Below are 21012 nucleotides of genomic sequence, written 5' to 3'. Positions count from 1 at the left end.
CTGTTCTGACATTTCATTTGGAACTAGAGAATCCATACACTTCTCAAGTCCAGGACAAACATGACTTTGAAGCTGGAAAGGAAATTATCAGATAACTCTGACAATGGCCAATAGCCAATTAGTTACTTTACTTACAAAGTTACTTTAAAAATCCAAACATTTGGAAGCTTATGCATATACTCAAAAACTTCAGAATACGGTTCACAGGTTTCATAGAATTTCAGATCTCAAAAAAAAAAATTCTCTAAGCTTTCAAATGTTCTGCTTTTATTAAAAAAAATAACTCAATATAAACTCCTAGAAACAATGTTCTGAGTGTCTTAATACCTTTATCCAAGAGCTTGCCAATACATTCTGGTCTTAACATTGTTCACTATCTTAAAAACTCTCCTATATTGAAAACTGAAGCCTCTTTTTTTCTGTCTTCATTTTTACCACAAAGTCCTTGTGTTAGAATTATGGTCCAATAGCAGTGTCAGAAAACCTAGAAAGCAGCAGATTGAACCTGGCATCTACAGACCAGAGGCATGAGCCCCTTACAGCTTGCCTGCTGTTAGCTCACTAAACAGCCTTAAATTAAGCTGCAGAGCTCTTTAAACTTCAGCCCTTGTATCTGAATTCCCATCAGTTTGACACTGAAAGGGGTGAGAAGGGCCCCTACTACAAGTCCCAAAGGCCACTGCGCCTTACATGACGTTAGCTAGAATTAGTCCACATGCAACAGTACCCTTAGAGAGCATGGAGACTCCGCTCTTTTCTTCAGGTGTTCATGAGCATTCCAGGGTTTAAATGGAATCAGACAGTGAGGACAAGCAGAACTCTCTATTACATCATCCAAGGTAACACGATAAAAATATAATAAGCATTTTACCCAATCTCTCTTCTCAGCTACTTACCTAGGTAATACAGCAATGGGCACATGATCTTGCAAGCTCCAAGCCTCTATCTATCTACCTACCTATCTATCTATTATCTATCTATCTATCTATCTATCTATCTATCTATCTATCTATCTATCTATCTCTTTATCTAAAGCCAGATAGTTTCCTTCCCTGTCTGAAGTTGAGTTTCTGCAGGCACTATAGTCATTAATGCATTCCCACGGATTTGTAAGTCTTTGTAATCTCTATTTAAATATAACTGATTGACTGTATTTGTACACACCATGGCACACAAGTAAGGGAGGAGTTGGCTTTCTCCTTCTGCCAAGTGGATTGAACTCAGGTTTTGAGTCTCTGTCCCAAGTACCTTTACCAGCTGAGCTGTCTCACTGACCCTTATAATCTCAGTTTAAAAACTATTCCAAACACAGTTCCTTAAGCTTTGCCTCTGGGTAACAATTCACTATGAGAGGTGCAGAACAGAACCCTTTAAACAGGAAAATGAAAGCAGCCTGCCTGCACATTTGGGTTTGATTTCTTCCTTGTATGCTAGCTGGGCGCCAGTAACACATCATTCTGGGCATGGACACAAGAGCTGGGTCTTCTGGAGTTTTCCTCCTGAGCCAAGCATATCCCAGCACCCCATGCTAATGAGAGAGTCACTGCCAGAAAGCGGAAAAAGGCCAGAGCCCAGAGTCGCCACTCCTTCTCATGAAGAAACCCTTTCTGGCGCTACTGGCTCATGCAGAGCCAAGACCTGGTATGGCTGTCTTCACTGTGTGCTCTGACCAGGGACGTTTCTGAAGCAGTACATGATGGGAGACAGGAGCTAATGTGGGTGGAAGGGCGTATTCTACCAATGCACATAGGAGTGTCAATCAAACTACCAGCATAGAAATGCTGCCTAAAAGGGCTATCAGCGTCCTGCCAAATTTATCTGATGTAAAGTTTTACAGCCACACACTCTGTTCCCTTACCAAGAATCACAAAGAACAAGCAGTGGTCATTTACAAGCTTTCTTTGTTTGTTTGTTTATGTGGGCAAAACACAAAGTACACCAAACACTGCCTAACCCTACAAGTATTTCCCTCCATTTTCTCCTGAAATATAAATACTTCTTTGTTCTCCTCCTATCAAAATATACAATTTCATATTTTAAGTGTATTTCTTTTAAAAAGGCAAGTATCCTAAAAAGGCTCAAGGGGAAAAGGAGGAAGAGAATAGAATCAGTGAAAGATATAGTTACCCTGCGTATGTTAGCTTAATCAATAGTATCAACAAATCTAGGAGCAAATACCATGGTACTATGGGTTTTCTTTTAAAGTAAAATCTAAAAAATGCTCAGCCCAACAAAAGGTTTACAAAGGTCATTTCAGCCTCAACTATTTCAGCTCTGCAGCAACTTGCTAAGTACCTTAGAGAATATAGCCAGAAGGACAGGCTTTTCTGGATTCTTTAAGAATTTTATACAGTAGTTCTGCATTCACAGAGCAACAATCTTAGAGTAGTAAGGCAGCGATATATAAATATATATTATATGATAAATATGTAAATAATATAAAAATAAATATAATAAAATATAATATATATCCTCTTTATTAAAGATGAATAAATTTATACATAGGAAAATACCACTACTACTGCTCACAGGTACCTCTGGCACTGTAGCCCTTCAATCTGGGGTTCTGAGCTCCCAGAACCTCCAGTTGTTGTACACTGATGTGATTCAGACATCCAGGTAAGCACCCACACATGAACTTATCCAGCATTCACAGTCTCGTCGATTTTGTATGTCAGGGATTAATCTCACGTAGGAGGAAGTCAGGCAATACTCATCGCCTCTCATGTCTACTCCTTTTCTTCCTCCCTCTATATTTCTCAAAACTTAATTTCCCTCAGCCTTTCTTGGTGCTCTGAAGAGGTAGCCAGCAGCACCAAAATAACATTAAAAAGCTTAAATAGAATATATAGTTAGTGCATGTGTTTTGTGATGGTAATCATACATTGTTTAAAAAACAAAACTACATCGTCTCTGAATCCATAGTTGGGTGATAGATATTTCATCCCATGCCTGTTACCATTTAGCTTTTTCTATGCCTACCCCAGTTCCTAAATGACAACACAGAAACATATTTAAAATGAACCGAAGGCTTTATGGGGAAGACTGTAGAGACTGAGCCTCATGGGTAAGAAGAGTGTATGTGTTTGTCGTAACTAACGACCTGTCCTGGTCCAGAAGAAACTTTTGTCTTTCCATTTCTAAAAGCACACATCATCTGGAAGTGGATGCTGACACAAGATGGAGTAGCAAAGACATAAAAAAAGGAGTCTGTCAGCAACCCCACATCCAGGTGAAGGCTGAACTGAAGAGACGGAGCTGGGAGGAACTGGACAGGAATACAGAAGACGGACTTTGACAAGGCTACAAAGAATCTAGCCATCACTCTGTAACGTAAGAGTTCTACTCAGTTCCTGGAATGAGACAGGTTTATAAATATATATCCACACACTAGTGTGTCTTTGTGACCCCAAAGGGCAATACAACTACTCAGTGCTGTGGCTGCTAGTATCACCTCTGGTTTATAGGTGACTAAAACCAGAAAGACTAAGCCCCAGCTAAGTGGATGGACTGCATCTCCCCACAATTCACCGAGTGTTTTAACTCTGTGATGGCGTTTGGAGGAAATGAGGCTTCCGTGAGATTGTGTGGGTGGATTTCTCCCATCCCCCATGATGCAAGTATGTCTTTAAAAAACCCGGGAGCTGGCACGCCTCCGCCACCGTGTCAAGACAGAACAAAGGAACCATCTGCAAGCCAAGTGTGCCCTGACTAGAGTTCCTGCCAGGCTGCCTCCAAAATCGCTCAGCTTCCGGCTTTATACCAAGTTTATGTCATGGTTTAAGCCCCTAATCTATGGTTATTTCTTATGGCACTTTGAACAAAGATACCGGGCATACCAAGTTGGGACACAGAACCAATTCTGTCTGACTGGCCACAACAGGCTTTAATGTGCATGTGATGTGCATTAACACTTTAGAAAGAATGCAGGGCGTCGACAGTGAATATAACCCCTCCTGTCCCCCTTTGTTACCGTTGGATTTTGTTGCAGTGGGTGACGTCTAGGGGTGCACTATCTGAAAAGGTAAGCTTGAAGTCTGTATTTCTATCAGAGCTCAGTTTCCCCACAATGGGCACTAGCTTGAGCAAACAGAGTGAGTGCTCAGAGTGACCAAAGTGTTAATTACCACAGACCAGAAAGCCAGGCACAGGCAGTTCTCTACGAATAAATAGTCCTGTTATGAAGTACGCCTTCTAAACTGAGATGAAATACTACCCGGGGCATGCCTTCAGGAAAGAACCTCGTCGCCATGGCTTGGTGAGGGGCCAAGGTTAGCTAATGGTTACATCATCCAGCTGAGTATAGTAGCGGCAGAGAAACTCCAAGTCCACAGGGCTGCCGGATATAGTGTTTTCTTTAGTTCTGATCCATGAGGATGAGGCAGGGGGATGAAGGAAAAGGAAAACAAAAGGAACAACTATCTCAGACCATCATATAGGAGAAAAGCGTAATCCTAAGGCTGCCCTACGCCAGACTTTGGGATCTAACTCTGGAAATAGCTAGCAGAGGTTCTGCACTCTGATTACACATCAAGGTTCCAGATGTGCTTACGTCACTGACTCCTCAGCACCTCAGCCTACTGAGCATGAAACTCAAACTCAGCTCTATTAAACAAAGTACTCAAAACCACAGACATCTGTACTATATGGCGGGTCTATATGGCAGGCGAGCCTCTCCTGTTTACTCTGCTCCACATAACCCAGAAGCAATGGGAAAGGCCGAATTCTTCCCAGGCTCTTAGCAGCCCACCTAACACTTAGCCAGTGAAAGGAAATTTGGAGGTCATCAAGATGTTACCAAAAATGTATCCAAAAAGCTTTGGGATTTTAAAATTTCATCTGCACAAGATTTTAACCTTTCCATGTTAAAATATTGAAAGCTTCTACTGGCTAAGGAGTACAGCAGTATTTTGTCAGGCAGGCATGATAGAAAATCAGTCTTTCAAGACAAAAAAAAGTTATCTAGATAAGCATCATTTCAAGAATGCTACTGAATATTGAAAGCCTATTCCCGTGGCTGTAAAATCCTTCTGTGATTTAAAGATAAGGCTACTTGCAATAGCAAGCTGCAGAGTTTTGTGTAATTGCACTGTACTTTCTAAAATGCAGTACACAGTTCGCAACTTACCGGACACAATCTTAACCTAACTTTTGGCATCTCAAATATTGAATATTCTGAAGTCTTCACATATTTCTGAATTCAAAACTGTTTGAGAGCAAAGGGTCTTGACCTTTCAAGTTTGATCTTTTATATTTTTTACTTTGTTAAGGATGTCCCCTTTCTATTGTCCAAAGATTTTTCTGGGGCTTTATTCCATTCCCGAAAGTAAATCAGTGTAATTCAGTTAGAGTTAACATAATTTTCTTGTTCCATGGAAGGAACGTGTTTGAAGCGATGGGGATCAATGATTACTTGAAGTTTTCATACAGAATCATCACTGCTACTTCTTAACAGTCGTTGTGGGGTGTGGAGATCGCAATAAGTTCTGAGTGGGCGGAGTGCTTAGTATGTGCTATTGCCACAGACACAGCCATGTTACAGATTTCATTAGCTTCAGGCTCAAAGGTTGGCAAAGTCCTCCTCTGGGGACAACATGAAGAGGGCTGGCAGAGTGAGCTGAAGATGTCTACCACGGCTCTCTTCTCTGCGATGCTGGCCCCCCTGACGACCGCTCCCCTACAGAAACTGTCCTTACAGAGGTCAACAAACCAGTCTCCTCGATCCTACTGTACACGGCAAACCCTGCATCTGTGTTTATCTGTATGTAGAACCCAATCTTGTTCAGCTGCCTGCAATAAAACCGCCTCTCTTTTCAACCCTACCTCAGAAATATAAACACACAGGGCTCCCAGGGTGCTGTGGTGTCTTCAGTGGAGAGCCCAATCCACTCCATCCCAGACAGTTCTGTCAGTGTCTATATGAGCCTATCTTGTCTTCATTCCCTTGCTGCTCTAGTCCAGTCCATCCTTGGAGGACAAGGCAGTGTGGCTGGGTCATATTGACACATAATAAACGATCTATGGACTTTGGGTACTGGCATGTAGCAGGAACTCAACATTTTCCTGAACCTTGCTCCAGCCCCATCTTAAATCCTGATGAAGCAGTCTAACACAGAATTACCAAATAGGAGGGAGGGCTGGGTTTGAAGACCATGTCCTTACTTAACAATCAACGAAAAGACGCTGCTCAGCAGTTAAAAGCACTGACTGCTCTTCCGAATGTCCTGAGTTCAAATCCCAGCAACCACATGGTGGCTTACAACCATCTATAATGAAATGTGACACCGTCTGGTGCATCTGAAGACAGTTACAATGTACTTAGATATAACAGTAAACAATCTTTAAAAAAAAAAGAAAGAAAAGAAAAAAAACACAGGAGTTCGGTAATAAGCAAGGACATCCGGTGGCTACAGGATAGGTGATTCTGGCAGGTATCAGCTAGGGCTGCTGCCAGACTCTAATGACAGTTCTTTCTGTGGCTTATAAAACAATGCTCAGGCCCCGGTTCTCCCTGCATACAGGCCAGCTGGCAGTCGGGTTACATAGCAAATGTTCTAAAGTACTTAGTGCACCAACTACATACTCATTCACCGTCCCCAATCTTTCAATCAGTAAGCCCACGGGGACTAGAGAATTGAAAAAATCAACAGCATGCTCTCATTACCGATGACTCTGGAAAAGGGTCAAGGGTCATTACACCAGAGCATAACACTTAGATCAAGTAAATATTGATTTGGCAAACCTTAAGTTTAAAGGTTCAACTGACGCAACAACCCATCTAGCGTTAACTGTTTACCTGCAACTTCCCGTTCCCTCCCCTTTCCCCTCTATCTCAGGGCTGCATGTAATTCCAAAGAGCAGGCACTGCTTTTGCTCAGGGTTCAGCCACGGTCCCTTTCTGCAAGGTGGAAAAACATTTATCCAAAGATATAGTTAGAGAAAAATGCTCCACCCTTTACTCACTTGGTCCAGCCCACGTAGCATCCGACGCTGGGATACCATCTGAACGTGCTCTTGCTTTCTTTTTTTCCCCTTGGTGTTTCTTTCAAGCCAGTCTTGCTAGGTATCCCAGGCCCATGTGGAATGTGTAACCCACCTGCTTCAGTCTCTGGCCCTGGTTTATGAAGTGCTGGAGAGCAGACCTGGGTCTCTGTGAATGTCATGCAAGCACCATACTCCCCCAACCCGTCCACTTTATCTAGAGACAGGATTTCACTCAGTTGCCCAGGCTGACCCTGAATTCGATCCTCTTGTCCAAAGCTCTTCATCTGCTAGCCTTACAGGCCTGTATCATGAGGCATAGCACTGCGAGTCCTTTATGAGAGGTTAGCAGCCACTGTTCCCAGCATGCAATGTGTGCTTTAGGACACAGGGGATTTTCTAAGTTGATTGGTCTCTGATTCACAGTAGTTCCACAAACTCCTTACTATTTTTATTTTGCATTATGGTTTCATTCACTTATATTCCTTTCTGGCCCCAAAGAACTGGGGCCAAATTTGTAGTAGACTCTGGGATAAGGAAAGCAAGCATTACAGATGAACAGAGGTGTTTCTGCTGCCTATCAGTCCTACAAGGGATGAACACATAGACGTGGAGAGAAGTGAACATTACTAAATATTTAAAACTGACATGCTACTTGTATGTTAAAAACTGACATACTACTTGTATGTTGAAAACTGACATGCTACTTGTATGTTGAAGCAGTCCTAGGAGCGCCTCACCCCACGATGTTCACTATTATTCAGACAAGATATCCTGAGAATAAGCCTTTTAAACTTTGGAAAAATACCAACAAGATATTAAATCTGTGTGTACGAATAAAAGTGAAAGGCTTGCTTTGTTTTTTGTTTTTTTGTTTTTTTTTTTTTTTTATTCAGGCATGAGAGTAACTTTGTAACTGCAAAATCCTACCAAAGATTAGGATGAAAGTGAGAGCCACAGAACCTGCAAGCTGTGGGTGGGAATGGGAACCTGTGCTGCCGCTCTGGAAAACAGAGCTGTAAACTAAAAAATTAAAAACAGAATCACCGCCTGATGCAGTGGTTTTATTTCTAGGTACACAGCCAAAAGGCAGCAGGGACTCCAGGAAACAGCTACTTGTCTGCACCCAGAGCAGTGCTATTCAGAAAAGGCAGAGAGTAGAAGAGCCTCTAATGTGAATGGCTGAATAAAAGAATGAATAAAATGTGGGGTAGTGATATCATGGAACAGTAATACTCAGCTACATAAAGTAAGCAAATTCTGCGAGCTCAGTGGATACAGTGCTACCTAAAGCTTAAGGACCTGAGCTTGATCCCAAGAACGCTGGGGAGGCAGAGACAGGTGATCCTCGGGGCTTCCCGGCTTCACCGTCAGAGTTAGCTTCAGGCCAGTCAGAGACTCTCAAAACATAAAGTGTCGGACAAGCCCAAGGAATGACAGGAAAGGTTGACCTCTGTCTTCCACATGAACAGGCACAGGCCTGCAAGCACACACCCACACACACATCACCACACAGAAAGGAAACAAGTGCTGACACACAGTAAACCTAGGACACCCTAGGACACCGTAGTAAATAAAAGCAACCCAGTCACGAGGGGGCAGACAATGTTCTTACACACTCAGAGAAACAGAAAATAGGATGGTTGTTGCCGGGCCCTTGAGGGCGGGGATTGCTTATGGGTATAGTTTCCGTGTTTAAGGGATTAAAGGTACCGGACAACTGTTGAGTAGCAATGTGAACTACTTAGAAGTACTGAACTGGATGCTTCAAGAGCTTGAGACACAGAGTTTTTGTTATGTACATAAAACTGGTACCACAAGATTAAAAGCCAGGTAGAAACACACACACACACACACACACACACACACACTCACACTTTTAAAATTTATCGTTAGGCCAGCAAGCCAAAAAGATTCTTAAATGAGGTCACATGCTCCACGGTTAGGCAGGAGATTATTTTGTGAGGTTAACAGGTGCACGCGCCACAGCTCCCAGGAGGGAGCTTGCACACAGGACACAGCCTTTAGTGACCAGTATGAGTTCTCATTCTAAGTTTGAGCTTTCAAAGGTCTAAATTGGAAATGAGCTTCTCCCAACCCCTCCCCCACCCCACCCCCACCCCCACTCCCACCCCCACCCCCACCCCCCAAGCCCTGCAACGAGGAGCTCTGATGTTTTGGATCAGTAGGTCTTCATGAAGTATCTGTTGTTCTTGAAATCCCTGACAAAAAATAAGACCTTCCAGTGGCTGCAAGTGAATAATACTTCAGAGACAGAGTAGATAAAACACAAAGGTAAGCCAGTGAACTCTTTCTACTCTGTAAATAACTGCAACAATAATAGAGCAAGAGGAGAAACGACTTCAATATGTGGTAACTGTTAGTCTAAGTCAGTGGTTCTCAACCTTCCTAGTGGTGAGACCCTTTAATACAGTATCTCATGTTCTGGTGACTCCCAAACATAAAATTATTTTTTTTTGTTTTCACTTGATAGCTATAATTTTATGTCATGTTATACTGTTATGATTCAAAATGTAAATATCAGATATGCCAGATATCTGATGTATGATCCCAGAGGGGTCACTACACACAGGCTGCTTTTAATCCTGCTCTACGTCAATTCTTTACTTACAGAAGCAACAACCCAAACTGATAACCAAGAGAGAGCCAGGAAAACCCACCACAAACCCTTTTCTGAGTGACTGTAGAGATCTGTCTCGCACACTTGGCATGGCGTCATAAACTGATGGGATAAAACCTCTCTAAAGGGTTAACTTTACCCTCCTCCCACGTTCAGTTCTTTTGTTTTTATATTCTTTTATTTTTATTTTTTTAAGATTTATTTGTTATATGTAAGTCCACTGCAGCTGTCTTCAGACACACCAGAAGAGGGCATCAGATCTCATTACAGATGGTTGTGAGCCACCAAGTGGTTGCTGGGATTTGAACTCAGGACCTCCGGAAGAGCAGTCAGGGCTCTTACCTGCTGAGCCAGATCTCCAGCCCTTGTTTTTTATATTCTTAAGAAGAGTCAGTGGCTCCAGAGTTAGTATTTACAGTCAGGACTGAGGGAAAAGCAGTTGGAGAGGAAACAGAGGGAGGAAGGGTAAATATGTCATCCTTATGCTACAACAGAGGGTGAGCTCAGAATTCCTACACACAACAGCAAGACCCCTAGAGCCTGTGCCTCCTCCATGGTCATAGAAAATACAATCTTCAGGCCAAGGATAACAGAGCATGACTTAGGGGGACACCCAAGAGAGGGTACACACAAGATCCAGCATTGACAGGTCAGAAGCCAGTGAGCATTTGGCTTGGGTTTAGCTAGGCTACTCATTTAATTTTGGGAGAGGAGGGGAAGGGGAAGAGAACCACACGGGGGCTGGTGTCAGCACTCCGCAGATCAGACTGCCCAGCTACACTGTGGGATCCCTAATACAAGAGTGGCCTCAAGCACAGCATGGCCGGAAAGAACAGCAGCAGACAGGGGAAATCCTAAGGAGCAATGAACAGGAAAGAGCCACTTGCTCCTCAGAGAGGAACTTAACCACTCATGGGAAGTTCTAACGAACCCTGTCCCCAGGCACTGGAGGAAAGAGATGGAAAAAAAAAATCAACCATGCAGTCGTGAGCATTCAAACATTAAGGAGAAAATGTTGACCTTTCCCCAAAGATACAGCTATTCCCAACTATTCATTACCTTTAAATATAAAAACGTTGCTATTTATAGTAGCAGTTTAGAAATATGATCTGTTTTTCCAGATACATCTGCACACATATACAATGGCCAGCTCGAGTTTACAGTGCATGTATACCTATGAAGAATGGTCAGCCATGATTCTGCAGTGGAATGGATATGCTTCCGAGCCAGCAATCTCATAATTCACCAATGCTTGCAAGCAATGTCAAATATTTCATCTTTAAAAATATGCAAATTACAGTCTAGTTTTCATAAGTGAAAATTCTTAAAGTGTTGTTCTACATACACCATTTTATTGAAGACTAAGCCAGAAATGAATTTTTTTGCTTTCTGTTTTTTTTTCCTCCTTTACTTTATAGTTAATTCAATGAAACAAGACTTTTGTATCAACTCTTGAAGAGAGCCTAAATTCTGATTCAAGCAAACTTGTGAGAAATGTAATCAGAGTTATTTTAACCCTTCTGATTCCCTGGACCTAACATACAATACATTAAAATCATACATGATAAAGTCCTATTCTTAAAACAGAAGATTAAAAATGTGTATTACTCTTATTACCAAAGATTACAGTTGGTGCACACACTCCCTTTTAGGGGAGCGACTCCACTTGAGGCTCATCAGTTTTGCTTTGGGGAGACAGAGGCTTGCTAAGTAGCCTACAGTGGCCTTGGGTTCCAAATCCTCCTGCCTCAGACTCCTCCATGCTGGTATTAGAGGACCGCCACGCCACCACAGAGTGGACTATTTCTCATTCTACCGTCATGTACCTCCACCCTCTGCAGCTTCCAACACTGCACACCACGAAAGCTCAACAGCACGACAGGCTGGTCTGGTCATGCACAGAGGTGAAAAAGACAAAGTCTTTTCATGTTGTGTTAAGAGATGGGGGAACCGTCAGGTCTCTGACAGCAGGGACTGCTCTTGAACTCTTGACTCTCCTATCTCCACATCCCAAGCACCAAGATTTTACAGGCACCCATCCTGTATTGACCATCATATCCAGCCTAAACATTTTAAATCTCTGCAAAAAGTAATTTAATGCTATTTCTGGTACTCCAGTGAGATAATTTACCACATTTTGCAGTAGAGACAGCAGGTACAATACCTAGAGATAGAAACACAGAAGAGCATTCTAAATAATTTACTAGGATAGTTTTGAAGTGACAGTACTGGGTTATTTGCTCTTCATATTGCTGGTGTACTCTGTAGTGTGTGTGTGTGTCGGGGGGGAAATAAGATTCAAACAATGCAAATGTGCTGCTCGTTAGGTAGAGTTCCTGGGATCCGTGTCAGCGAGGCTAACATGCACTATCAACAGAAATTTTCTGCAGAATCTGCTCTTATTTCTGTTTGGGTCACTGAACTAAGTGCGAACCAGCTGTTCCCTAGGATAATCCGAAAAACACAAAAACTCACGCGGCTTTTTTCTTTTATTCTGAGCTAACACAGAAGCACTTACTGTTCAAAAGCGCCATCTGTGGAGGCTTAACTCTTACCACCTTAGAACACATACTAAAATGTTTTTTTTGTTTTTCAGATTAAGCCTGTATTTTTCATTTCCTTGTAAAGTATGCCGTTTATTAAAACTGTTCACATCCTCAAAATGCCACTCTACTAAAATATGCAAACATGCCAGGTTCTGAGAAATCTTAAAATCTGAAAACTTCAAGTGGGTATTGTAATTTGATGTCCACTTGGCAAAATTCCACATGAAGTGTGTATTTTAGCAAGGTATACCTGTCCTTCATGGAAACAAATCAGTTCTTTCTTCTACATCTAAACTCTTATATTTGCCTCTGGATCCAATGTGTCAGTTTTCAATGTTCTAGTTCTCAAATCCTTGATTTTGGAACTGTCTGGGCATTCTAAAATGTCATTCTCGGGTGTTAGCAAGTTCCTTTGCAGACTCGTCTAGTGTTGTGTTTGAGACAGAAGTACCAGGAACTCAGTAACTGTCCATGAGGAAAAGACTGAAGAAGCGAAACCTGGGACGCTTCAGACACTTCTCACAAGACAGTTAGTTGTAAAGGTACTGCAGAGTTTGGAATGCAAAACCAGCTACCGCCATCGTGTCTCGCCTTGTTTTGTTTTCTGTGATAAAACAAACTGAATCCCTAAGCAGGCAAGCCTTACCCACGCATGAATCCTTTGACAATATGATTGCTTTGGGGATGAAATGTTCAGTTTCAGGAGTTTAACAGGGCAGCAGCTTAGGGTGTGTTTACACAGATAGTACTACGAATTGTATCGACGCCCACCACTGCTCCTGAAGGGCAGGCAAATGCACTCTGTGCTCTTTTCTTGATGAATAGCGCACATACAAGACTCCTTCCCCCCTACGTGAGCGCTGGGCCACCGATGCAGTACATGAATCAGCCTTTTCTTTCTCTCCTCCACCCCCTTAACCAAATATTACAAATCCCAACCACACAAACACTGCAAAAGATGGACTTCAGCAGAGAAACTGACTGTAAATATCTCTTTGGGGTTCACTGCCTTTGGTTCAGCACATTACTGAATAACTGTAACAAGTAAATGCTACAAACTAGTCATTTGTTCCTTAGACATAGGAGAAGCCTTGGAGAGACATACTCCTTCCCTGATAGTAGCATTTAGTCGGGCTCTGAATCGACTTACATTTGGGAGCTTCCTGTGATTTTTAATTTGATGTATATCAAACCAGGAGGAAAGATCTCAATGTCATTTTTTTTTTTTTTTTTTTTTTGGTTTTTTGGATTTGTTTTTTTCGAGACAGGGTTTCTCTGTGTAGCCCCTGGCTGTCCTGGAACTCACTCTGTAGACCAGGCTGGCCTCGAACTCAGAAATCCGCCTGCCTGCCTCTGCCTCCCAGAGTGCTGGGATTACAGGAGTGCGCCACAACCAACCGGCTCCTCAATGTCATCTTAAAGACATCCCAACATTACATACTATTCTTACCCATTCTTGTTTGACTTGTTTATAGGTGTGATTATAAATCTTCAAATGAGATATCTTTTGATAAAACAGACAAATTCACTCCTTGGTCCATACCCACACTCTGAAATCTGTGAATCTGAGAATTTGGCGAAAATCTCCAACTATGACGCTGGAGATTCAAGGGAACTATAACATTTTCACCATGGCACAAAGAGGCCAGTCATCCTATGCTACTATGAAATCTCTTCCTGATAGCTTGTATCAAGTTGAATATGAACTCCCCTGGGAAAAAAGTCTGTTACCAAAAACTCAGGCAATTCTGTATAGTTGTGTCTGCTTTGATGATCCCATCAATCACAGGGGATGGAAAAAAACTTATCTTTCCACCAGTTGATCTCCTAGTGAGTCCCTAACTATTATACTTACCTTGGAAACTGGAGGCCATCTTAAATCAGCAGGGAGACAGAACCCATGACCAAAAAATGTCCCATGAAGACTCAACAGAATCTCTCCAGGTACCTTCCTAAGGCATTGGAGTGGCTTCTGTATTGTAGGATTCTTATCCCAATTTGTAGAAACTCTAGCTGCCTACTGGATGGAAGCAGTGTCCCTAAACTCCAGAAATCTCACACAAGATGGTCAGGGAGGGCCAATCTGCATATAGTGCATTCTTTTCTATGGAGAGATGAACTGGATGAGATGGATGGAGAAAAACATAACACAAAATATCTGTTATGCCACAAGCCATTGCTGTGCACAGGTGTGGCTGTGATCACAAGCTCTTTCTTCTTCTCCTCCTTCTTCTTCTCCTTCTTTTTTTTCTTTTTTTCTTTTTTTTTGGAGACAGGGTTTCTCTGTATATCCCTGGCTGTCCTGGAACTCACTCTGTAGACCAGGCTGGCCTCAAACTCAGAAATCTGCCTGCTTCTGCCTCCCAGAGTGCTGGGATTAAAGGCGTGAGCCACCACCGCCCAGCCACAAGCTCTTCTTTCTTCCACTGAATAAATGTTCCTTGAGCTCTACAAAGCAGGTGACACAGCTACACAGAACAACCTAAAGGTTCACAAACAGGCTCCTCCAGGGGAATTCATGCCCAAGTTGGTACAAACTATCAAAGAAGAGTTTTTCACTTGGTTTGCCTGTTTCTGCCTTCCCAGTTCTGGGAATGAAGATGGTCCACCATGCTTAGTCCTGATTTTCTTTTTTCTTTTTTTTTAAATAAGGACAACAACTAGGGCAAATTACAAACATTCTGTGAAACTATTAGCCAAACACTAATGTGTGCGCATGAACACACACACAAAACAGGTATTAATGCGTAACACATAAACTAATTTCTGACTATGGAAAACTCCACACATAATGTCTCAAGATACTCTTGGTTGCAAAGGATGCAAAGCCTCATTTCCTATTCTAAGGAGATCCTGACTTAGGAAACTGTGCTCAGTCATCTGGCGGAATATATCATTATTAAATAGCACAAGCACAGAGGTAAATTTGGCATGCTAATTTCAGAAGCATATTAAGCTGCTTTCACCTGATGCAGACCTTCTATAAACTGGACAGCAGAACTTATGGGCAGAAGAAAGAAACCCAGAGGAAAGATACGCATGCTCTGAGAAAGAAGAACGTTTTGGGGTGATACCTACATGAGTTCTCACCCCTACTGCTCAAGTAGGTTAGGTTTATTTCTTGTTCTTGTACTGCATTAAAGAACTTGTACTGCATTCACAAATTCTGCCCCAAGTTAATATCAAATAAACACAGCTGAAAATTGGAAAGGCACTCTAATCTTTCCTTTTGGTCCATAATTCTACCAGTGTTCACTGTCGTCAGCACTCTTGGCCAGGATGACAACAGCAGCTGTCACAGCCACGGCAAGAAGCTGTCTCCCAATTATGATCACTGTTATCAACTCAAGCACCATGTCCTCCCGCAAAAAGTAAAGTAACAGATGAGTTTTAAGGCTTATTAACTGAAGTTATAGAAGAAAACACCTGTTTTTAATTTATAACTGATCCAATCTTAAATATGAGTAGCTACGGCAGCCCTGAGCAAAGTGCTAGAATAATGTGACCATTTTGACTCTGGTATTCTCAGTATCCTCCGATAACATGACGGCACAGTCCATATGCTGTGCCTACCACGTGGACGCTGGGAGGAAGGCCATCTCCATGGCCTGAGAGGCACCATAGGGATTAAAAACATGATGGGATTAAAAACTAGAGTCTGAAAGCCAGCATGAGTTCAGGAAAGAAAATGATTATCCCTACAGCTGTGGGAACAATAAATATGAACCAACATGGACCATCAATATTCTTTGTTATGTACTATTTAGCAAATATTTTTATTCATTTATTTATTTATTTTAAATTTATTTTTTACAGTCCAGATTTTGTTTCCCCCACACACCCCCAGTCCACCTTTCGACTGTTCCACATCCCATACTTCCTCCCCATCCCCTGTTTCCATGTAGATGTCCCCACCCTCCACCCCACCTGACTTCTAAACCTCCCGGGGCCTCCAGTCTTTTGAGGGTTAGGTGCATCATCTCTGAATGAACACAGACCTGGCAGTCCCCTGCTGTATGTGTGTTGGGGACCTCATATCAGCTGGTGTATGCTGCCTGTTTGGTGGTCCAGTGTTTGAGAGATCTCGGGGGTCCAAATTAATTGAGACTGCTGGTCCTCCTACAGGGCTGCCCTTCTCAGCTTTTTCCAGCCTTTCCCTAATTCAACAACAGGGGCCAGCTGCTTCTGTCCACTGGCTGGGTGCAAATATCTGCATCTGACTCAGCTGCTCAGTTGGGTCTTCTCTTGGGAGGGAGAAGAAAGCAATCACAAGTGGGGAGGGAGGGAGGGACTTGAGAGGGAAAGTAGACAGGGGCGGAGAGCTGGGGGGGAAGGAAGCCTGATCTGGTATTGGGTGAGGGTAAAGGACTGAAGCCCTGAGGGCCAGCAGAAAGTATGGAAACAGGCAACCTTGGGAGGTAGCAGGTTGGGGGAACCCTCCAGAATACACCAGAGACCTGGGAGGTGAGAGACTCTCAGGACTCAAAGGGAGGGACCTCAGATGAAATGCCCTACATTGGGGAGAGGGGACTTATAGAGCCCACCTCCAGCAGGAAGACAGGGCATCAAATGAGGGAGAGGGGGACCATCCCATAGTCACAACTCTGACCCTAATTGTTCCTGTCTGAAAGAATTACAGGGATGGAAATGGAGAGAAGCCTGAGGAAAAGAAGGTTCAGTAACAGGACCAAAGTGGGATCCAGCTCAAGCGGAGGCCCCAAGGCCTGACACTATTACTGAGGTATGGAGCACTCACAAAAAGGGACCTAGCAAATATTTTTAAATGAAATTAATTCCCGGAGGAAAGGTTGTGGGGGTGTTCTTTCTCGGTGTTGGTGTTGCCGGTTCTCTGATCAGGGTCAGTTCTGAAGAGAGGAGCCAGCACTCACAACGTTCTTCTCCTGCCCTAGCATGTCCAGACATGCTCTTCATTTCTAAGCTCATTCCATGGATTCTACCTTTATCTTTGCTCTTTTACAGGCAGATGCTTTTTACATATAACGCATAAAAGAGAACACGTGACAGCTTCTAGCTTGAAGGTGCCGCCTCAGATAAAGAAAGCCCTTCGTTAAGAAAACCCAAGGTTTCCAACAACATTGTTGGAATATCAACATTCACACCCACCCAATAAAATGAAGAACTACAGCTCTCTGTAAAGGCAGAGATGCACACTGAAGGGTGCAATAAGAATGGGAAAGACACACAACTCATGCATTCAAAGCCAGTCTTTTAAACAAAAACCACATTAACTCATTAACATTTTTTTAAGTTGATACTAATCCTTTACCAGTGAGAATATTGCCGTAAGGGCAGGGGAAGTCTTCAGAAAGTGATACCTAGCATCTAAAAGTGACCATAAGCATGTGAAAAATAGTATTCTGTCTGCCCCCCGGAGATTAGCACAGAACAGTTAGGTTATGGAGTTAGACAAGACAACTGAATAGATGAAGTTGGTACTGCCTTGACTAGCTAGTGCCTGATGGAATGAGTTCTCATTGTGTTCGGGTCTGAGAAAGCATCTTGTCTTAGAAAGACAAGAGCCAGACAAGCACATAAAAGGATGGATGGGCATAAATCTGTGGCTATGTATGAAACAAAGATACCCAGCATACATGCTTTCCATAACGAAATAGTAGCTCTGTCTTCGTAGGTCTGCTTCATGTGTGCACACAGCACTCAAGCCATCCACTAAGATTTGGCATGACTTTCATACAGTTGACAACAACAAGCTATTCTTAAAACCCGTCAAGAAAGTTTCCTAAATGCAAAAAATAATTATAGAATCCCTCTATGATGTCAGTAATTAGTTTTGGGTCACCCAGTGTCTGGTGTACTGTAGGGACCCACTGAGTTTTCAGGGAAGGCATGAAAACATTTAGAAGTGAGACAAAACACGTTTTCTCAAGTTGTTGGAACCGTTGCCAATTATTTTACAATAAGAACACACTGAGCATGTGTTAGGTCACACTAGGCGAGGGGATACAAGGGAAACATTGAAATGGAAGATCACAAAGGGAAACATTTTGTTGGTTTTTACTGCTGGTCAAGGTTTTATATATATAGTTCTGAATATTTTTATAAAGGTTCGGAATAAGTTTAAGGTTTAATTTTGCTGAGGTGTTCAGGCAACCGTCATGGAGTGAAGACACACGGCTCCCTCCGCTTTTAGTCTCATGCTGAAGCATTCCTTTGGCACACAGCACCAGACGCGGAAGCTTAGAGACACACTCAACTGAAAAATTTCCTTTTGTTCTAAATATTTGGCATCTAAGAAGTCATCTATTAAGAAACCAGACTTGGAAATCACATTCATACTGTGTTGAAAAAAAACGAAGCAAAGAGCGACTTTAGAATGTTTCCAAAATTTTGTTCTGAAAGCTGGTCACTGACTGGCACCAGATGACTCTGAACACACACACACACACACACACACACACACACACACACTGGGAGAGGGAGCAAATAAATATAACCGAACATAAACTCATTAAGTAAGTTAGACATGAAAACATTTAGGGTAAAACATTTTGGAAAAGGAGAAGAAATGGCCAGTTAGGAGGAGAGTCCTGGCTCGAAGAGTCAGAAGAAATACCATTGACTTGAACTAGAAGGCAGAAGGCAATCACTGGCATAGAGCCACCTAGAAGGGAAAGTAGGCAAATGGTCTGCAAAGGTGACTGACTTGTCGTGAAGAAACACCAGCTTTAAAACTCTGCAGAGTTCCAGTGACCCAGAGACATGGAAATTCAGGATGAAAAACTCCACAAATTCTCAAACTTTTTAAATGTCCAAAGCTCCCAGATAGCCCTTCGAGCTGCCATTCCATCTTTCCGGACTCTTAACTGGGAGCCCAGTGAGAAAAACTGGAGACTTGGAATCAAAAGAGCTTTGCTGGCAAGGGGAAGGTCAGGAATCTCTGCAGATACCAAGAAGCTCTAATCTGATCTTCAGTCGGGACATATCCCAAAAGATTAAAATTAAAATTAAAGCATTAAAATGCTTTAATGTAAATGACATCCACTCCTCACGAGAGAAGAGGGGAAAGAAAATGAGGAACAAAGGAGAAACCTTGAAAATGCAAAATATATGTAGGGTTGCCTCCCGGATTCACTCCTGGACAGTTGCCAACCAGCAACTTTTTAGCATAAGGAACGGGAAAAATGTTCCTTTGAGTGGATGTATCAGAAGAAAAGAAAGATCTAATCACACAAAAAGTATATAAAAAAATAGAACATTCTCCAACTGTACAGCTCCTAGTCAGAGACAACAAAGTGTTGCTCTGTACCGAGAATATAAATATTAATATGGAGGCAGAAAAGAAAATCACATTTTAAAAGTGTGCCTCAGGCAAGAACGAAGTTTCAGGACAGACAGACACACTTAACTGCACAGCTCAAGCCCTAAAGTCTAGTAACTCCACTCTAGCGAAGAACTGATCCGCACGGATCTAATACTTTAGTCCCAACAGAGTAATTACCTAAATGTCTTTGAAGACAGTTTTTCAGAGTTTAAAGTTTGAATCGGATTAATTTACTTCTGGCATCTAGGCAGTTTCTAGTTTTGAGAGTCATTTATGACTTTTATAGCACCCGTTTCTTTGAAATAATTATAGGATTACTTTACACCGCACATTGCACATACGGGACAACAGAAGGCGGTGCAGACTAGTTGAATCCAGGATCTGAAACGAAGGTTTTAAGGTACTCAAAACTGAAGACTTCGCGAAATGAGGTTTAAAGGAACACAGAACAACTCGAGCGCTTAATACTTCACCCATTTACTTTCAAATGCCCATAGAGGACCCCCCCAGTGGGTCATTTTACCTGACATACCAAGTCCAGAGCAGGATGGGAAAAGTCTTCGTGGCGATCCAAGTCTTGTTCCAAATTTAAACCAAGAACCCCAAGGGAGTGAAAGAGGACTTCAGGGGGCCACTCCCCCTTCAGGCGGGCTACCCTGAGAGATACCCAGGGTCCCCCAGAACTAAAGTGACTAGGAACACTCGGGGAGTTCCAGTGTCAGGCCCTACCCCCACGTTCTGCGACCCGCGTGGCCGTTGCGGGATCTGCACGCCTCGAGTGAGAGTCAGCCGGCGGCACCGGGGACCCAAGGTGCAGGCCGGAGACCCAGGGTCCGAAGCTGCCGTCCCTGTTCCCCGTGCCCCCGACGCTCCGCTCCGCAGTCGCTGGAGCACGGCCTCCGGGCAGCTGCACGCAGCTGGACGCGGCCTGGACGCCTGTGCCCCACCGGCTCGCTTCCCCGCTTCCCTTCTGGGCCCCCCGCGCACTCTCCGCAACTTACTAGGGCAGTGCCCTGGCCGCGCGACAGGGACCGGCACCGGCGGGCGAGCGAGCGGCTGCGGCGCTCTGCAGATCCCAAGCTCGTGAAGGCTAGCCGAGCGGCCGCCGCCTTCCAGGTCCGCGCAGACACAAGCTCCCGCCGCCGAGCTGTAGAAGGCGGGCTGGGCACGTGGGCACCCCTCTGAGTAGAGGCGGGGGGCGGGGCGAGGGGCGGGGCGACGAGGGGGCGGGCCCTTTCCGCCCCTCCCTCGCGCTCGCGACCCCTGCCTGGAGCGCATGAAGCCGCCAGGCACGCGGAGACTCTAGGAAAGTGGTGTGTAGCTCCGCGCCTCCGTAGGGTCAGGGCCAGGGCGCGCGCACACGTGGTTACCAGTTTGCCCGCTGAGTGGGTGGGCGTGGGTCGGAGACGCAGAGCTTGGTAGAGGGAAAGTGTCCCCTTTCCTTGGCAGAACGCAATCTCGGGTGGAGGTGGGGGTAGGGAGGTCATTTTTGAGGTTTCTTCTAAGCAGGAGTCTCTCCCTCTTCCTTCTGCCCTCCCTCCTCC

The 21012-nt window shown here is 43.6% G+C and overlaps 1 protein-coding gene across 2 annotated transcripts in view; it reads right to left on the bottom strand.

Moving 5' to 3' along the window:
- Window positions 1-20622, bottom strand: part of Slc7a2 (solute carrier family 7 member 2) — a 56737-nt gene extending 36115 nt beyond the window's left edge. For both annotated transcript variants that reach the window (XM_052162350.1, XM_052162349.1), the window contains exon 1: window positions 20470-20622. The gene's annotated coding sequence lies outside the window, so the exon portion shown is untranslated. The remainder of the gene's footprint in view (window positions 1-20469) is intronic.
- Between the last annotated feature and the right edge of the window lie 390 nt (window positions 20623-21012).

The sequence above is a fragment of the Apodemus sylvaticus genome, chromosome 18, assembly GCF_947179515.1.
Source record: "Apodemus sylvaticus chromosome 18, mApoSyl1.1, whole genome shotgun sequence".
NCBI classification, from domain to species: domain Eukaryota; kingdom Metazoa; phylum Chordata; class Mammalia; order Rodentia; family Muridae; genus Apodemus; species Apodemus sylvaticus.
This window is presented reverse-complemented; position numbering and strand designations above follow the sequence as displayed.